This window comes from Opisthocomus hoazin, chromosome 3, assembly GCF_030867145.1.
Source record: "Opisthocomus hoazin isolate bOpiHoa1 chromosome 3, bOpiHoa1.hap1, whole genome shotgun sequence".
In the NCBI taxonomy this organism is placed as follows: domain Eukaryota; kingdom Metazoa; phylum Chordata; class Aves; order Opisthocomiformes; family Opisthocomidae; genus Opisthocomus; species Opisthocomus hoazin.
This window is the reverse complement of record NC_134416.1, coordinates 38,366,891-38,384,243: the sequence shown is the minus strand read 5'-3', so window position 1 is coordinate 38,384,243 and position 17,353 is coordinate 38,366,891. Positions and strand designations below refer to the sequence as shown.

The window sequence follows — 17,353 nt, the reverse complement described above, 5'->3', positions numbered from 1 at the left end:
GTGATTTTGAATGGTCCTCTTGCTGCCTATCAAGATTGAACTACACCTTCCCAAATGGCTGCCCATCTTCCTCCACCCACGCCTTCCTCTGTCCGCCCTCTCCTCTTGCTCCAGGGAGGTGTTTGGGAAGCACTGCCCCACAGAGACCTGGTGGGCTCCTCTGTGCAGGTGTGAGGTGAGAAGGAAGAGGTCCAGCATGTTTACAAGGCTGGTCTTGACGAAAGGTGCTCTGAAGAACATTGCTATAAGGAGGGATAAAAATCCTGCAGCTGAAAGTTTGGTAGGAAAGAGACTTCTCTTTCATTCAAGCTGTTTCGTTCTTCCCCTTATCTGACCAACTGAAACAAAACTCCTCTGAAGGGAATCCTTCCTACACGGTCTGCAAGACACTGATCATCAGCATGGCCATATATTTTGCGCTTTTTTTCTGGTAAGTAGAGGAACCACAAAAGCTTCCCTTCAATTTCCACACATACTGGTGTAAGAGGAGAAGACGAGTGTTTGTGAACAGAAAAGCCCCAAGTCTAGAAAAGGAGAGAGTCAAGAGCAGTTAGCGCTTGTTTATGAAGGAAAACTGAACAATGTAGATCCAGTGACGTAAACATGTATCTAGGTATGATAATATACCTCTACTTGCAAAAATTCTTTCCTAGAATACAGTTATGTTTACTGTGAATTCACTAGTTCAATAAATAAATTTTTATTCCAGAATAATTCCTCCTTTTCGAAAGCACATCAGTTGCTTATTCTGGAGCAGTGTCTACACAGCAGGCACACCAGCGCAGCCAGAGAGCTGCGGGAACTCGCCTGTCGACTGCTCTTTCTGTCAGTTTTCCCATTTAGCAAGTCTTACTGGTGTCTGTATGTATGTGTACGAGAGAGAAATAAGAGAGTCTCCCTTTATCAAAAATACTGAAAAAATCAAATATTAAAATCTCAGAAAAACATGGTCTGTTTCTATAAAACACTTCCAGCCTTCAGAAGCACTCACTGCATCATGAAAAGCAGTAGAGGAGCACTGGAGCTCCTGAGAACCTGTTATTTCATGAGCATCCGAGTGAACGAACTTTGGTTTCCTACGGCTCCTTCTCACCGGCTTTGCTGGCTGCGACGGCTGAGAAGACACAAGCTCCATCTGAACTTATCTCACTGATGTGACATATATATATACATATGCAGATTTTGAGGTACGCAACAACACATGAACCCCTAATGCCACCTTTGCAGTGCTCTGGGCACAAAGGGGTACACAGCCAGCCTGTTCACCCAGCTGCCTTCTTTTTCTTAAACTCGCAGGAATTTAGTTGCCTTTGAGAGTTTTGCCCACCTCTCACACTCGGCTGAAAATGATCAGTGGGTTCAAGAATTAGTAATGAGACACGTAGACACGTGCACACACACGAGGTGGAACGTATGGAATATGTAGATACCTACATTTCAGCTGGGGAGAGGAATGGGTTGCTAGGGAGCTTCGTTTATCATACACAAGATACGGAAGGGAACTTCCCTGACTGACCGTAAGGGTAGGGGAGGCCGAGTAGCACAGGTACGGATGTCGATGCCACAGATGTCCAGCTTTCAGGCAAAGCGCATTCTGCTGGAGGTTTCAGCGTAAATCGTTGTTTCCAGAGAAAACTAACCTTGAGATTGGCACCACTTAGGACTCCCACCACTGCGGTACCCACTCAGAAAACTTCGGCAGGTAGGCCCGCAGAAGATGGTCGACCCCTTTTGCAAATCGCACTTCCGTGTGTTCCCAGGCAAGGAAGTAAATAAAACAGGGGGAAATGAACACAGTAAATGAGCATTCAAAGTTTAACCTAATTTTTAGTCGGTTGTAATTGAAATCATGGTGGCCAATCTGTTTCTTGGATGGCTTTCAGAAGAATTAGGAGGTCTTTGAATTAAACAAAAAAAAAAAAAAAAGGGAAGCCGATAAACATGGTGTTGGAAAGCCTTCATCCCAGCAGCAAAATGTGCAACACCGGAGGCAGAACCTCAGAGCTATCGGATGAGATGAAGCCTGAGCGACAGAACGCAGAGGGCAAAGCTACAGAGAAACTGTTACGAAACCCAAGAAAGAGAGGAGGGCTTGAAAAGGAGAACAGCTTTCTAACCCAATGCCTAAAACACAGAACGAGGGAGAGAGACTTCCTCCCATTATCGGGAATGATAAAGGACATTCCATTAAAAAGCAATAAAGAAGAGCTATTAAACCCTATGGGAGGGAGGAAGAGGCAGCAGGAGCAGCAGAAGTCTTGGTTGCAGCAACCCAGCCGAGACCTGACGACAGCAGCGTGTGAGTCCCCACCTCGCGAGGGGTCCCCTGACTCCCCGGCACTGCCCCTCTGCCCCAGGGACGGGCCCTCGGCAGGCCCCTGGCACCAGGCTGGCCCGGGCCCTCAGGTTCTCAGCCGGGCTCCAGCAACACCCATCGTGTCCTGTGTGTTGTCTTGCGTGTCGTGTGTCGTGTGTTGTGTGTCATGTGGCTACGCCCTGTCCAGGCTGAGAATGGGAAAAGGGAAAGAGGGGAGCTATGGTGCCACAGGTGTGCCACTGGCCAGGGGAAGTGGGGTGTCTCTATGTCTGGGAGGGGGTGCTGCGGGGTGTGTGTGGGGTGTGTGTGCACGCGTGGGGGTGTTAGCATGTGGGGGTGTGCGTGTGTGGGGGGGGTGTGCACGCGTGGGGGTGTTAGCATGTGGGGGTAGGGGGGTGTGCGCACATTCCCTGCCTGTCAGGGAGGTGTGTGGCGGTCTGGGGGGTGCGCGCATTCCCCGTACGGGAGTGTTGCTGTGGGTGCACCTCCGTCTGAGAGGGGGATCCCCTGCCTCGGGGCGGGGGGGGGGGGGGTAGTGTGGGCTGTGTGCGTGCGCACCCTCCGGCCCGCGGCACCGTGTCTGTGCGTGTCTGCACATCCGCGCGCGTGTGTTTGCGCGCGTGGGCGTGTGCGCAGCCCTCCCCCCCCCCCCCCCCCCCGCGCCTGGGGTTCATGACAGGGGGTTGCGAGTGTGCGTGCGTGCACCCCCCGCCTGGGGGGGAGGGGTAGTGCGGGGTACGCGCGTGTGCGCGCTCCCCCCCGCCTGGGCCGGGGAGCGAGGCGCGAGCGCGCAGCCGAGGGGGGGGGGGGGGGGGCGGGGGGCGCCTCGTGTGCCCGGCCGGCAGCGGCCGTGCCCCCCCCCCGCCCCCCGCACAGCCGCAGACCGGGGCGGCCGCGCCGGCAGCCGGCAGCTCGCATGCGGCCGGGGATTACGGCGGGGCGAGGGCAGCGCGGGCTCGGCTTTTATCCCCCCCCACCCCCCTCCTCCCTCCCCGGGCCGCCCCCCCCCCCCCGCCCGCTCGCCGCGCTGCTCGCTCGGCGGCTCCTCATCGCCGGGGGTGTCGGGGAGATGCCTTCTCCGCGGCTGCCCACCCGCAGCCCCCCTCTCGGTGCCGGGGGGGGGCGGTGATGTGGAGCCGGGAGCCTAGAGGAAAACCCTCCCCGGGAAGGAGCGACCACAACAAACCGCTCGCCGCGGCTCTGGCGGCCGCCCGGTGCCCGGGGAAGCCCGAGCAGCCGCTGCCAGCGCCGGGGAATCCCTCCCCCAGCCCCCGGCGGTGCCGCGGGCGCCCGCGGAGCGAGGTAAGCGGGCGGGCATCTCCTCCGCCGGGGGCTGCCGCTCGGGTGTATTTATTGGTGGGATTTTTTGTCGGTTTTTTTTTTATTATCACGCACGCCTCTCGCCCTGACGGGAGTTGCGAAGGGAGGCGAAAGCTGCCGGGGGGCTCCGGGGTGCGCCTCTCCTCCGGCGGGGACCCCCGGGCTGCCCCGTGGTGGGGGGGTGGGGGGGGGCGTGCTCCGCCCGGCTGCTCAGGAGAAGAACGGGAGCGCTCCGCGCTGGCAACCGCGGCCGCTTGCGTTCGTGTCCCCTCAGAGCTGCTGGGGGGGGGGGGGGGGGAGGGTGGCATTCCGTAGTATTCCGCCTCCTGCCGTGGGTGAGCTTGAAAGATAAAGGCTGGTCCTCCGTTTCCGATGCTCTCCCGGCGCTGGTGGGAGCCCGGTGGTGGAAAACCTCAGCGTTCTCGCTAGAGAGCTGTCGTTTGGGTTGCCCCGGGTACCCGGGGGACTGAACCCCCCCTCCCCCCCCCCCCGTCAGAGAAGAAAGAAACTGTGGCATTGTGCTGCTCTGAAATATGCTGGCGTGTATGCTTTCTATAGATACGTGGCACGCTGTCACTCCCCTAGATTTAAAAAACAAAGTGTCTTAATAAACGGGCATGTTCCCTGCGTGGTTTCTACAGACCTTTCAGTCTTCTACCAGAATTTCACTGCCCCAGTGAAGGCAGACTTTGTCTATACCCTATGTATGCACTGTCCATATTTATAGTAGGTCTTGGACTTCATTCAACTCAAGTTACATAATGATTAAGATATAAATAAACCGTATATTTGCCGTTTCTTGGACATTTTAATTCATCACAGATGAGGCCATCTCCAGCATCGCTGCCAAAACTGTCACTTTTTAAACGCTGGTGTGAAAAAGGAGGTGTCGATAGCATCAGGTGGGGGCAACATTCCTTAGCAAATACACAGTCATCAGGACCTTGCTATTAAAAGGACACCTGAGCGAAGGATTTCAGTGACCCCATCCTGCAGCGCTGACGTACTGCCCCGGGTTGGTTTAGAAGAGGAAGAGTAGCAAGAGGCTGGGCAGGCTTGGGAATGGGGACAGCCTGCCCGCTGAGGTTTTGCTTTAAAAACACCAAAGAGTTCAGGTTTGCTCAGCTGTTGAGTCGTGTCCACGTTAGTGCGGAGCAAGCACCGGGCCGTAGAGGCTGGGCGAGCTCTGAGAAACTAAATGTCCTACCAAGCCTGGGGCGCGATTCCCCTCCCAGGGAGTTCTACCAGAAACTTTCGGGGCAGCAGGGTCGGTCAGGATGAGCCGCTTGTGAGATCTGTTTGATCTCCGATCACCTGAGGTGTACTGACGAAGCTCTGGCAGTCTTTGCCGGAGAGATGAGGTGCAGTACACCAAAAAAGTTTGTCACTTGTTCATAACGCTGCTGTCTTTTCAATTCAAACAACAACTGATAAACCATCTACTCGCTCAGCCGTACTGGAACTTGCAGCTGCGTTGTTGTGTTGTTTGGCTTTTTTTTCTTTTTTTTAAATGATGCTTCCACAGGCAGCTCTCCCGACAGCGTTCGAATTGCTCTCGCCTCCTTCCTTCCCAGCTGGACGCTGTCACTGGGGCTCAGCAGGTTGGGCTTATTCAGATATATGCAGACAGTAAAATCGAAAACATCTTCAGCTGGAGGTGAGGGAGGAGTGCTGTTCGGAGCGGCACGCTGCAGTCTGAGCATTTCCAGTGGCTTCAGCACTTTGAAATGTCCCGTTGCCGTAACGATGCCATGTCATAGGTATTTATCCATGCTCAGCCTTTTTTTCTAAGTGCACGTTTTAATTGGTAAATTCTGGCTTGCCGTTCAAGGCAAGGCGAGGAGTCGAGAGTCGCATTAGCTTTCTTGCCAACATTTGGGATTTTGCCAAACAGCTTGCTACTGTGACTTTTAGAAGAAAATCTTGAACTTACCTGACTTCCTTGAGCTTCACGTCACTACCTGCACAGGTGAAATATTTTCCGTGGTGCTACTATATTTAAAGCTACCTGCTGGAGGACGTTTCAGCCCGTGTTTTACTCCGTATGTTGTTCTTATATAAACAGCACGTCGGGGAGGGGCTGTCTGGTCTTGAGTCTGCATGGGTTAGAGGAAAGGAGCCATAGTGCATGGGAGAGGAGGTGTGTGGTGAAGGGGGCAGTGACTGGGAGGGCGGCAGTGCTGTGGGGTCCCACTGCAGACCCCTCTGAAGGCATTTGCTTGTCTGGAGTACAGACCTGCTGCTCCCAAGAGGCAGAGACCAGGAGGAAAAGCCGGGAGCCAGGAAGGGAAGCGCTTAAAAGTTGCGAGCTGCTTCACTTCAGCTTCATCACAGCAGACATACACGCATTCTAAAAATGATTTTTTTTTATGTTGTCACGGCTTGTTTCTATTAACTCCTCATGTTATTGCATAATACCTTCTGACCCAGCAACAGTATGCTCACAGGTCTTGGAGTTAAATAACAACTGCCTCTGAAAGGACTTTCCCTTTTTCTGTAGTATTACTACAGGAAATTTTGTAATTTTTAGAAATAAGTTATTTTATTTAATAGGTGTCTGAATATTAGGAACTTGGATGAGCGATAAAACCAGGCTATTGTTTACTTTGTTGGGTTGGGCTGTTTCCACTCTTATCAGGATGTGAGCACCCTAAGGGAAAATGTTTTTGATTTCTCACAAGTAACTGGCATCTTTCTCGTACGGTTATTGCTGAGGTAGTGGCACTAGGTATCTTTGGGATGTGTTCTTTTAACTCACATTTTAGCAGGTACAAATGAGTGTCTACTTCCTGATGATAATTTTAACTGTAAATCAAAATAAACTTTCCAATTTTTAATTGCAGAGATCTAGAAGATGTGCAACAGTGTTCTACGGGATGCTGTGAAAAAAAATTGCTTTGTTCTACGGGATACTGTGAAAATACATTGCCTGGGACATTACAAACTACATTTTTTCCTATTGTAAATGTAGATTTTTGAGCAATCCCATAGTTCCTGTGTTTATTTGTCTATAATTCTCTGGCTGTATGGAAAGTATTTGGAAAGTATTTTGTTATTTTGATTTTTTTCTTGAGTGTTGTGCGGGGTTAGATATCATATTGCATGTTATAAGAAATAGATTGCTTAGTGATGCTCAAATTCCATCTAAGTAAATTGTATATATATTAAATTGTATGATTAAATATAAAAAGTAAACAGAGAAGCCCAACAACTCAATATTTTTTTATTGAACAGAACTTGGAAGTTTCTTATCTTGGTTAGCTATAGGTATAAAGACAGTCCCAGTATAGTTTTCCAGATCACTAAATACCATAAATGCCTTAGATATAATATGCATCAGTCAAGATATTTAAAATCTATTAAGTTTAAAACTGCCTGTATTCTCCATTAAAGCTGGAAGGACTGCAAAGGCTATTCTGTTTTTTGTCCTTCCCAGTGCTCATTACAGCGCATGCAGAAACTTCAGTGCAAGTCGCACACTGGCATCCTCACAAAGTTTCACTTGTTTACTGTGCAATACATCAGTTTCTTCCAAGGCTGGAGCTCTGGAGTAAGCTGAGGAGCTACTTTTTTCACCAACAGCAAAGTACGATGATGATAACTGCATCATCAGTAAACAATGAATATTATTTTGAACTTATTTGTTCATGGATTATGGTGACCACATGAGCAATATGGAAACAGTAATGGAAAAGTCTTAGGCCACTAAAATTGGGGGGGGGGGTTTAATTTATTTGTTTCTAATGCGGGAAGTCTATATTTAGCTGTAATGGTAGATCAGCTGTGACTTAGGTGTCTGGCTTCTATACAGCCCTATTCCTCCTCCGGATGACTCTGAAGAGTAGTCAGTGGCATCACTGCTGGCAGCAGCAAGACAGTCAGAACCAACAATCTATTAGCTAATAAATAATATATGTCATGCTGGCATAATGCAGCTCTGAGTATTTAGGAGTAGGCTGTGATAAGCAGCAATTGTAGTCTTTACAAGGAGCAATGTCAATCTACCAATTTACCTCTCGTAATACCATGGCAGGGGGACCGCGGTACACTGTGAAATTGTGAGAGGGCAGGCAAAGCTCGAGCCTAGAAGGAGGGGCTGAGCAGCTCTCCCATCACAGCACCCGCACGTGATACAGGAGAAGCCTCCATGCAGGTCAGTGCTTCTCCGTGGGAAGTCGCGCTTGCTATTTCCGGGTATCCTTCATCCTGCCATCGTATTCGGGTGTTAGCTTGTTGGGAAATAAACATCAGCCCTTTAGGTAAAACCATGTAACAAGGAAATGAATGCAAAGCTGTGCTGGTAATTAACTGAACAAAGCTCTCAAACATAATCTTCTTTGATGACACTGGAGATGAGCTTCTCCCCTTGACTGCCTAACAAGTTAAGAAATAGAAATCAATTATGGCAGTACAGTGCAAATACAGAAAAAATTTGCCTCAGAGCGTTAATCTCGAGGCAGTTCATAAAAGAGTTTTTCTGAGGACCTCATCAACAGTTAACTTTTAGAAAATTAGCTGTATTTTAAATATATAGAGATAAAAATGTCAACCAAACTCAAGAACTCAAAACAAGGCCATAATGCTTCCTTCTACAGAGTTTTCAATTGTGTCTGTTGCCCTCTTAAAGTGTGCGATTTTGGTTTACCTACAAGGTTGATGACCTCATCTCAGCTGGATGTACTCTCAGATGACTGAATAATCTTCGTATAATTTATGGCCATACGCTCAGCGTAAATCTGCATATATCAGAGAGATCCTGAGACACTTTGAGCAGAAATTGCTGGCAGGCTGCAGCAGCTAGAAGAATCCTGCTAATGTATTTAAACAGACTCAAAACAGTGAACTGGCCTAATTAGCCTTGAAATCACAAAGCTATGAATGACACTATTGTACGTGCTCATCCAGTGGTTGCTGAGATTAATAGCACACAGTGTTGATCTACCTTGACAGCAGTGCCATCTAGAAGGTCTTGCCTTCTAGAATATTTGCATCTCATACTTTCTTTGTTCTCATTATTGCTGACATAGAGCAAACTTCCTAACTGGGTAGGCCTTGTGCTTGAATTTATGTTCAAGACTAGCCTGGCTAGCGATAGTCACTTTAGTCCCTATTTAGGCATGTCATTAAAGTAGCATTAGCAGTGCTGGGTGTCTTCTACTACCCTTCAACTAGAGAAGGGAAGAGAATGTTTGGCTGCTTCAACATGTTTATAGATCACCTGATAGAAGCAGAAATGGCTTTTGTTCAGTAACCTTGTGGTTAAGGTACCCACCGAGAAAAATCAAGCTTTTAGGCCTTTCTTACATTAACATGATGCAAACAAGTATGTCTCCTCTTGTAATCCAAGATTTCCCCCAGCCAAAGGACTGCTCATACCTCTCAGCTGCAGACTCACGCCTGTTGTCTTTCGAGCGCAGGCTGCCTCATTCTTGCTTAGTATGAAGAGGGAGGGTGATCTCCATCCCTGTAGCCATCCTGGGGATTACTGGTAGCAGCAGTAGCCTACAAAGTGTAAACCACAGGTTTGAGTTACCAGGGATGAATGTGGTCCCTGGGTGAGTGTTTAATAACCAGGCAATTACACCAGTAGGTTGCTACCACCATCTCAAGGTGTATTTTGAAAAGAGTGGACCTCGTTCAGTTCTTTTGAAGGACTGTGTTTTATGTGCCTCTCGTAAGAGGAGGTTTCCACGCTTGGAATGTTGTGTGGGTGAGTTGTGTCGCTTTTGATCCTGCTTATGTGCTGGGCCTGGGTGCGAGCTCAGAGTATCTTCTTTCTGACCGTGAAGTATTGCATTGATCCTGCCTTAGAGGTTCCCACACCCTTCTTTGAACTTTGGTCTTGCGTGTTTAATATTAGAAACCCTGAACTAATGGCTCTGCTGAAGCATATTTTTTAAGAGGATGCTGTGGCTTTTAAAAATGCATTTTGGCTTGATAGAGGTAAATAAATTAATTTATAGTGGCAGTTTTATGAAAATTTTCCTTTTAGCCTGTCTTGATTTCAGAATTACAGCAACAGTAGCGTGGGGTTGTGCATGATAGTGAATCCTCACTTTTTTCTATTGTCAGGTCAATTTGAGGGTCGAAAATATCAATACTTCTGGTATCAGCTGCCTTTAGGCTTGACATTCTGCTTTCCATAGTTTACACTGTCTCCACTTGTAGGACTAAAAGTCAGTACGAGAATGAAGTGTGGCTTCTCTAAAGTGTTGAACCGGAGTTCCTAAGAACAGCTCTCCCTTACCCAATCCCCAAACCAGCTGTACTTTTGTGCAGTATGTGGAACCAAGTCACTTTAGATGAGGTCAGGAATCAAAGTTTTCTGCTTTCTGGGTGACTGCTTCTCTCAGATGGGCAAAAGAAGATGACAGGTTGTCACAGGCCCCGCACAACAATTTTTAGTAGTAGTTTGGGGTGTTTATTCAAGGCATGCCATAGCTTCAGACATCAAAATGTTGAAGGGATGGATTCTCCAGAATCAAGTCTAGACTGAAATTTGTCTTAATTTTTAATGATAAAAGCTTTTTAGGAGACTTGCTGATGCTGACCTTGGGGACATTTCCAGCTATGTACAAAGGCACTTGTCAGAATGGAATCACCCAAAAATCAAGGCCTGCGTTCATTCCTTCCAGCTTCAGTGCTTCTGTGAAGCACAAGAGATAGGAATGGAGGCTGTACTCCTGCTGGGTAGAGTCACTGGGTGAGACAAACATCTTTTGAGTAAATCTGCCCATCTCAAACTGAAATCTTTGGCCATGTCTCTTCCTGTCTGTTGTCTTGGTAGGTCTGGGCCTACCATTTTCCTTCATCGAGTCAGGGAACAGTCCAATTAGAAATGATTCAGAATGAAATTTTTGACAGAGGCAGCAATTAAAACCAAATGTTTTCTTTTGCAAAGTCACTGAAGAATACAACCATGCTTTCCTTAATTGTAGATCTAGGATGGTGGAGTTGCGTGTTTATCCTCTATTAGAAAATATAAACATTATACTAGGATTCTGGACAAAGTGCCACAGCTAGAGTTTTGGGTGCAGTTTCACCCAAAGAGGGATAGAATCTGACCCTTCTCAGTGTGCCTTGTTGCTTCAGACATCGTTCACTATGTATATAAGGTAAGATTATATATTGTGTAATATTTCCCTGCCTAGAAACCTAGAATCATCATTTAGTACGACACTGTGCAAGCTTTTCTTCAGGAGAACAAAAAGACATCTGTGAAGTTCTTCAGCGCTTTCAGCTAGCTGACAGCACTGTTACTGGTAGGGAGCAGTGGAAGATTGAAGGGTTATAGAAAATAACATGTTTAGAATAGCCCTAAAACTAATTGGTTTAGGACAACTGCTTACAATACCACCTCCTCAATGAACAAATGACATGTTGACAATCTCCATCATCTTAATGTACTGCAATGCAATTAGAAAAAAAAAATCAAGTAGTGGATGAATAAATTGCAATTTGAAGGTCTAATTTATTAATGTATTTACTATTATTACTGTATCCTGTATATGTAATATCTGTGCATTCTGAAAGAGTTGTATGGAAGCACCAGTCAAAACTGTAGATCCAGAGTGCTAGCCGGGACATAAATAAGTAGTCTGATTTAGCCCTGAAATGAAGATCTTGCATAAACACATTTCTATAATACCTGGTTGTTTGAAATTAAAAAAAATGATCTGCCATTTGGCCTTGTACTTCTCTGTGACAGCTCATCCCCTCTGAAATTTCCAGGGAAGGCTAAATATGCGTTGAAAGACAGTACCTTTGGCGAAAGCAATAACTCAGCCCTTAGCAACCAATTGTAAACATAAATAGTAAAGTGCAGATACCGCAGACAATTACATCCTAAACAAGAGATGCTTCAACCTGGGTTGCAACGGAAATGCAGCTGTATTTGTAACCTGAGCAGGAACGCAGCAGGATTGTTTTGCAAGGATCATATAGCTATGCTTGTCACAAGCACCAACAGCAGAGCATTGCTAATAAGGAAAGACAGAGACCCAGAGCTGGTCTGAAATAAAGGCTGATGGTGATCTCGATTCAGCGCTGGGACGGACTGCAAAGCCACATTCATCGCTCTCTTGAGACCTCAGTGCAGTCTGCAGGGGTGCTTCAAACCCAGCTCTCAGCTCGTAGAGGTGTGAGGTCCTCGTCGAAACGGCCACTGGAGTCCTAAATTCCATACAAGTCGTGAGGCAAAATTACACTGAATGGTGTGAAGAGTATTCGGCTTTTTTGGTGTAAAGTTGTCCACATCACCTGTAGTGGAGTCTAGGGCCCACCCACAAGGCTTTACCTGGAGTAAGAGCTCCAAGAATTGCAAGTGCTATTGGGGTAGTTAGAAAACTCAGATAAGCCAAAACTACCAAGCCTGTGTGACTGCGAGATTTCACAAACGTTTTATCAGTTATACTTTTCTGTATTCTGTCTCCTTACCTATTTCTGTCTGGCTTTTCTTATCCAAGACTCTTAGGGAATATATAAAGCCTCCGAGTCTGCTGCTGCTCGGTGAAGTTCAGCTCATCCATCTAAAAGACACTTATGTGCTCAAGATGGTGAGAACAGGGAGTTAGCAGACAGACTGATGTAGTTGATTTGAAAAGTTCATCTGTAAAAGGCCCCATCTTTTTTGAGTGTTTCCTGCAGATCTTTGAGACTTTGTGCAGCCAATGTTTAATTTTTCACGTACCAGAAATAAATGAGTTGTGAGATCTGATATGAAAGAGAAATAATCATTGTTTCAGACCAGTTAGCCAAAGTAATTCCACAAGAGCTGGTTTTGCATGGTTTATTCTCAAAGCAAGATCTTACTTTCCATAGACCATCCTGTCCGGAACTGTAAGCAGAGCTCTCCAAGGTTGCAGGTGTGATTTCGTCTTAGCTCATGGAAGGACCTGGCTCTCTTACAGTCCCCGCCACCGACCAGTGATGTCTCTGACCATGGTTGTGGTCTGATATGAGACAGCCATTGCTCGCAGGGAAGCTCTGTTGCAGGGGAGACAGGCTCTTATCTTTGCGCTTTCAGGATGTGTGGCTTCAAGTGGTTTCAGCCACTTGGCTCTGAGGACTTGTAGTGTGGACAATCAAAGCTCGGCTGCTTCTCCCCTGTCTGTGCGTGTGTTCCTGCATATGGATGTGAATCAGACATACACACGATGCTCAGGAATACTTTGACATGTTTCCTGACACTTCCTGCCTGCAGCTTGCCAATCCTTAACTGTATGAGGTGTGACTTCTGCAAAGGTGGGAAATGGAAATAACGAGCACCTCATTTGAGTGGGGTGTTTTTCCTCAGAATTTTAGTGATCATCTCAGCCATTTTCTTAAAAACTCAAATTAAGGGAAAACGCTATTAATGAAGATCCCACAGCTCACCATTGAGAAACTGCAGGTCTTCATATTTTGAAAGAAAGAGCAGCTGTTTGATAGGTGTGATGAGGTAGCAGAGATATTACAGCAAAGCAGAAATTGGAAAAAACAGAATCATGCAATCAAATAAGCTGTTATATAAAGCTCTAAAAATTTGTTTGCTCAGTAGAAATGTCTTCGTGTGTCACAACTAACTTACTCTATCTTTTCTTTACTAACTTGCTGTATTCCAGGTTTTAGGCTGTAAGAGTCAGACACTGAGGTGGAAACAAGCTTTCTAAGGCTTTTTAGAAAGTTAAAACTAGTTTTTCAAGGAAGTGTCACATATCTGCATTATATACAGACTGCAGATCTGGTTTATGTCACACCTTAATGAATAATTTTTGATAGCCAGACTACTCAAAGCAATGATTATCTCCCCAGAATTTTCTAGATTTCAGTGAGCCTTGTTGCCTGGAGTCTAAAGAAACATTGATCTTAGATTTTCCAGACCTGAAAAAAAAAACATTGAGTGGCATCACTCAAAATATTTTGTTGCATAATTTCAAAATGTCTCATTTAGATCTAGAGCTTTCTTAACCTTTAAAAAAAAATTAAACATTATCATTGCATTTAGAACCAGAAATCTAGATTTCATTTCAAAAATGTTGAAGACAGATTTTCAACAAATTCTGAAAACTTCTTCCATTTGTTTCCAAAGCAAGGAAATGAATTGATACAACCTTTCCTTGCAAACAACCTGTCAAGTTTTGACAAATGGCCGGCTTCTGACAAAAACAGATGAAGGTATTAGGATGGAAAAAGTTTGTCTCTTAAAAGTCAGAACAAAGCAAGTTTGGTCCCCTTTGCTGGAGGCCTTATGATACAGGCTTTTCTTATGTACCACATACTTTAGTCTCATAGTGCTTTGAGTGCACAGGGAAGGCATGAAGTTATGCTCCAACAGTGAAGCGTGCTTAAGTAGTGTAGCATCTCCACCTTCTTCGATACAAATTACACAGCAGAGATTGGGAGGGAAGTTTGTGACCAAGGCATGCAAAAGTAGCTTGGACGTGGATCTGTTTGGAGCGGGGTCTTGCGCATGCAGAGTACAGCTGGGCTGGTCCATGGAACGGGCCAGTGCTGCTCAGACCAGCTGGCTTGGTGACCTCTGGGCGTGCGGTTGAACTCACCTAGGCTCCAAAGCCAATGGCTGCAAACAAACCACTTCTTAGGAGCAGACCTTGAAGCATGCTGACTCTTCAGCCACCCCTGCAAATTATCTGTGAGAGTCTCAGTTGTGCCGTGCCAGGCAATGGTCTGGCAATGTGATGGCACAGGCAACTGGGTTCCTCTGCCTGAGGGTTTAATGTGCTCACGTAGGCATGCCCATCAAATGTGATAAAAATGCTAAGGACTCTGAAAAAAGCAACTATCTCAGTTTGAGCAGCCAGAGTTATTGGATACTTCAGTCACTGATGACCTTCATTTCTCCGTTATAAAGCAATGGTAATAATGGCCTCCTAGAGATGTTGAGAAGGGAAACTGTGGAATACCCTGGAAGTGCTCAGCGAGAGCTCCCTGGGGGAAATGCATCACTTTGCGTGTAGTGTTGGGTTTGCTGTAGGACATGCTAAATAACATCAGAGGCCAAATATTGAAGGAGAAAGAAGAAATGGCAAATAATCACCCATACACTTAAAGCAGAAGGTATTGGTATGGGGGGGATCACAACATTAAGAGCTGTATCCTTATGGTGTGGGGGAAGACACTTAACTTTCATTCTGGCTTTCCCTAGCTTTCTGAGCAGTAGTCTCTGCAAGTTTTGACTTTCATTTAATGCAAAGAATTTGCTTTGGTTTGGAAGAGTGGTGTTCAATATTGCAGGTATTTTCCCGTTAAGTCATTTTATTATTGCAAGGAAGGAAAATCACTTTTATCTGGAGGTGCTCTTATTACCTGTCTGTGGTTAGAATTTGTGTCTCTGCTGATTGCTAAGCTGTGCTGGTAAGCAGCAGGCAGTATTGGCTGCCTTCTGAGGGGTAGTCGCATTTCTCACTAGCCCGTGGTGGACAAAGTGCATGGTGGAGTTGCACACAGCCAAAAGGTTAAGGCAATAAACTAGGCTGAAAAATGTTTTAAGCCTTCTCAGGACAAAAATTACAGTGTCTGAAGAGTTAGTTGCAGTGACTAAAATCCAGAAAGGTTATTTAATGAATTGTAAAGGTAACCTCACTTGCATAATTTTGTTATAATGAAAGATCTGGTGATTTCGTGTGACATTTGTAATGGTGTGGATTATAAAGTTAAAAATGTTATGTAGTTAATGTAGAGGCTATTGATTACTTGTTTTCTTAAAGGCACAGTTAAATACAGACTCTGTAGTTCAGGCTTGGGCAAAAGCTGTGGGGGAAGAAATTTTAAAAAATTATCATCAGTAAAACAAAAGAAGGTGTGGAGAAAGGCACTTACGAAGCAAACCAAAAGCTTTTTTTTTTTTTGTTACGTAGTTCACTGCTTATATATATTTCAAAGAAAGATGCTCTGTAAAAAGGTAAAAAATATCATTCACATTTCAAGAGTCTTCATTTGGGAAAATACTTTTCATTTCTGATCTTTTCAGAGTGCTACTTGTTGTGAATCCTGGTTCATCCCTTGGTACGTATGTACATAAATAGTACCTTGGATCCAGCCTTTTTAACACTAAACTTCATGGTATTTCACTGCTGACTTCAGTATGACCACAGTTAACCAGGATTTCTAAAGCTTTTTAGAAAAGCCATGTTTCCTCAGGTAGGAAGATGCAACTAATAATTAGTCTGACAAATCAGAAAATGTTTATCAGCTTTAGACCAGTCTTGGTGACACTATAATTTTGCATTGTTTAACAAATCTGTGTGGTAACTACACTGCATAAAAGATAAAACAATGCATAGTCTTGCATATCTTTAGTTTTTTTACTCAGAAAAGCAAATGAGGGTACGGTTAGCCTAAGATTAGTCAGATCAACTGCTTGATTTCTGCTGTCTTTTACTAGGTATTACTAATATTAGGGTACACATATTCATTAAAAAAAAATCCTTGAGATTCAGTAGTAAATAAACTAGTGAATCGCTGTGGAAATGACCTGAAGACTTCGCTGATTTCATGGAGAATGACAGAACCTCTCCATGAATTTCTTAAATTCTTGTGTTTTGTTATGTAAGACATCCTTTAAAGGAGAAACATCATTGTGCATTAAAGTCTAAAAGGATTTTTTCAAAAAAGGTTGTACATATTTCCTCTGTGGAGAAATATCCTCTCATAACTGCTTAGTGTTTGTGTGATTGTGCCTGTGTCAGAAGACTGATAAATGCATCACAGACCACTAGGAGATGCTTAAGTGAGGAGACCTTGCGAAGACTTGAGTCATCCCCTGCTTAGAAGTCTCCCTGTCGTCCCTGTGCATCTAAGGCAATGAGGAGGAGGACAAAGCCAGTGAAAAAATGAGCCTAAGGTGAAGAAGAAAACAAGCAAAACACAAATCAAACATAAGAGAAAGGAATATATATTACATAAACCTACCGATGTCAGGGCTTTGATTTTGATGTGGCATTTATCTTTGTAAGTGAAGTTATCAGATTATCTTTTTCATGAATGAAGGTAAATGTTACAGGCTTAAACCCTTACGTAAATAGGCACAGGGGTGTTCTGGGTTGCACTGGGAGATCAGGAGGGAGTTTCACAGTGCAGTGCTGGAGGCAGAATGGGAAGAGGCAGAATATTTTGGCCCATGTGTTTTTGAAGCAGGTTCAGCTTGACAGTGAAACTGCTAACAAAATGGTGTTTTGGGCTGTTGCCATCATGGGAGTTAACAAGGCAGTGAGTTATGCACTCAACCAAAAAAAAAAAAAAAAAAAAAATCCTGTAAGTGCAAGATTATGCTGATGGGTATTTTTCCTTTTCCCTGATGTTTTCGGATGTGGAAGTCTGTTAATACCTGTATCATACATGGCTGAGCCTTATTATTACTTTAGCTATTGGTGGAGGAACTTTTAAAGTTTAGGTATGATGAGATCTTGTAATTTTAATTTTATACTAGGAGCATAGTCAACCCTGTCATGAGCAGGTCAGATGACTTGCTGAAATAATTCTTTGGTTTTCCTGGTACTTTTAGTACAGGATTGTTCTAGATCCTCACTTCTTTGGTGAGGATGTGGTCTTTGTGACCTTCTAATTCCCTTTCAAATTTCCACCTTTTTTCATGGTAAGTTTGTACCCATTTGTTCTTGTGCCATCATGGTCCTCTAGTACAAATAGTTCTTCTTCCTCCCCAGTGTTTCCTTCTGATGCATTTATGTGCAACAGTCCCTCTCAATACAACCTTCA

General features: G+C 45.1%; 1 protein-coding gene across 1 annotated transcript in view; it reads left to right on the top strand.

Annotated features, from left to right (window-relative positions):
* The first annotated feature begins 3,387 nt into the window (after nucleotides 1-3,387).
* Nucleotides 3,388-17,353, top strand: part of KCNB2 (potassium voltage-gated channel subfamily B member 2) — a 209,799-nt gene continuing 195,833 nt past the window's right edge. Inside the window, exon 1 of the mRNA XM_075416009.1 lies at nucleotides 3,388-3,619. The gene's annotated coding sequence lies outside the window, so the exon portion shown is untranslated. The remainder of the gene's footprint in view (nucleotides 3,620-17,353) is intronic.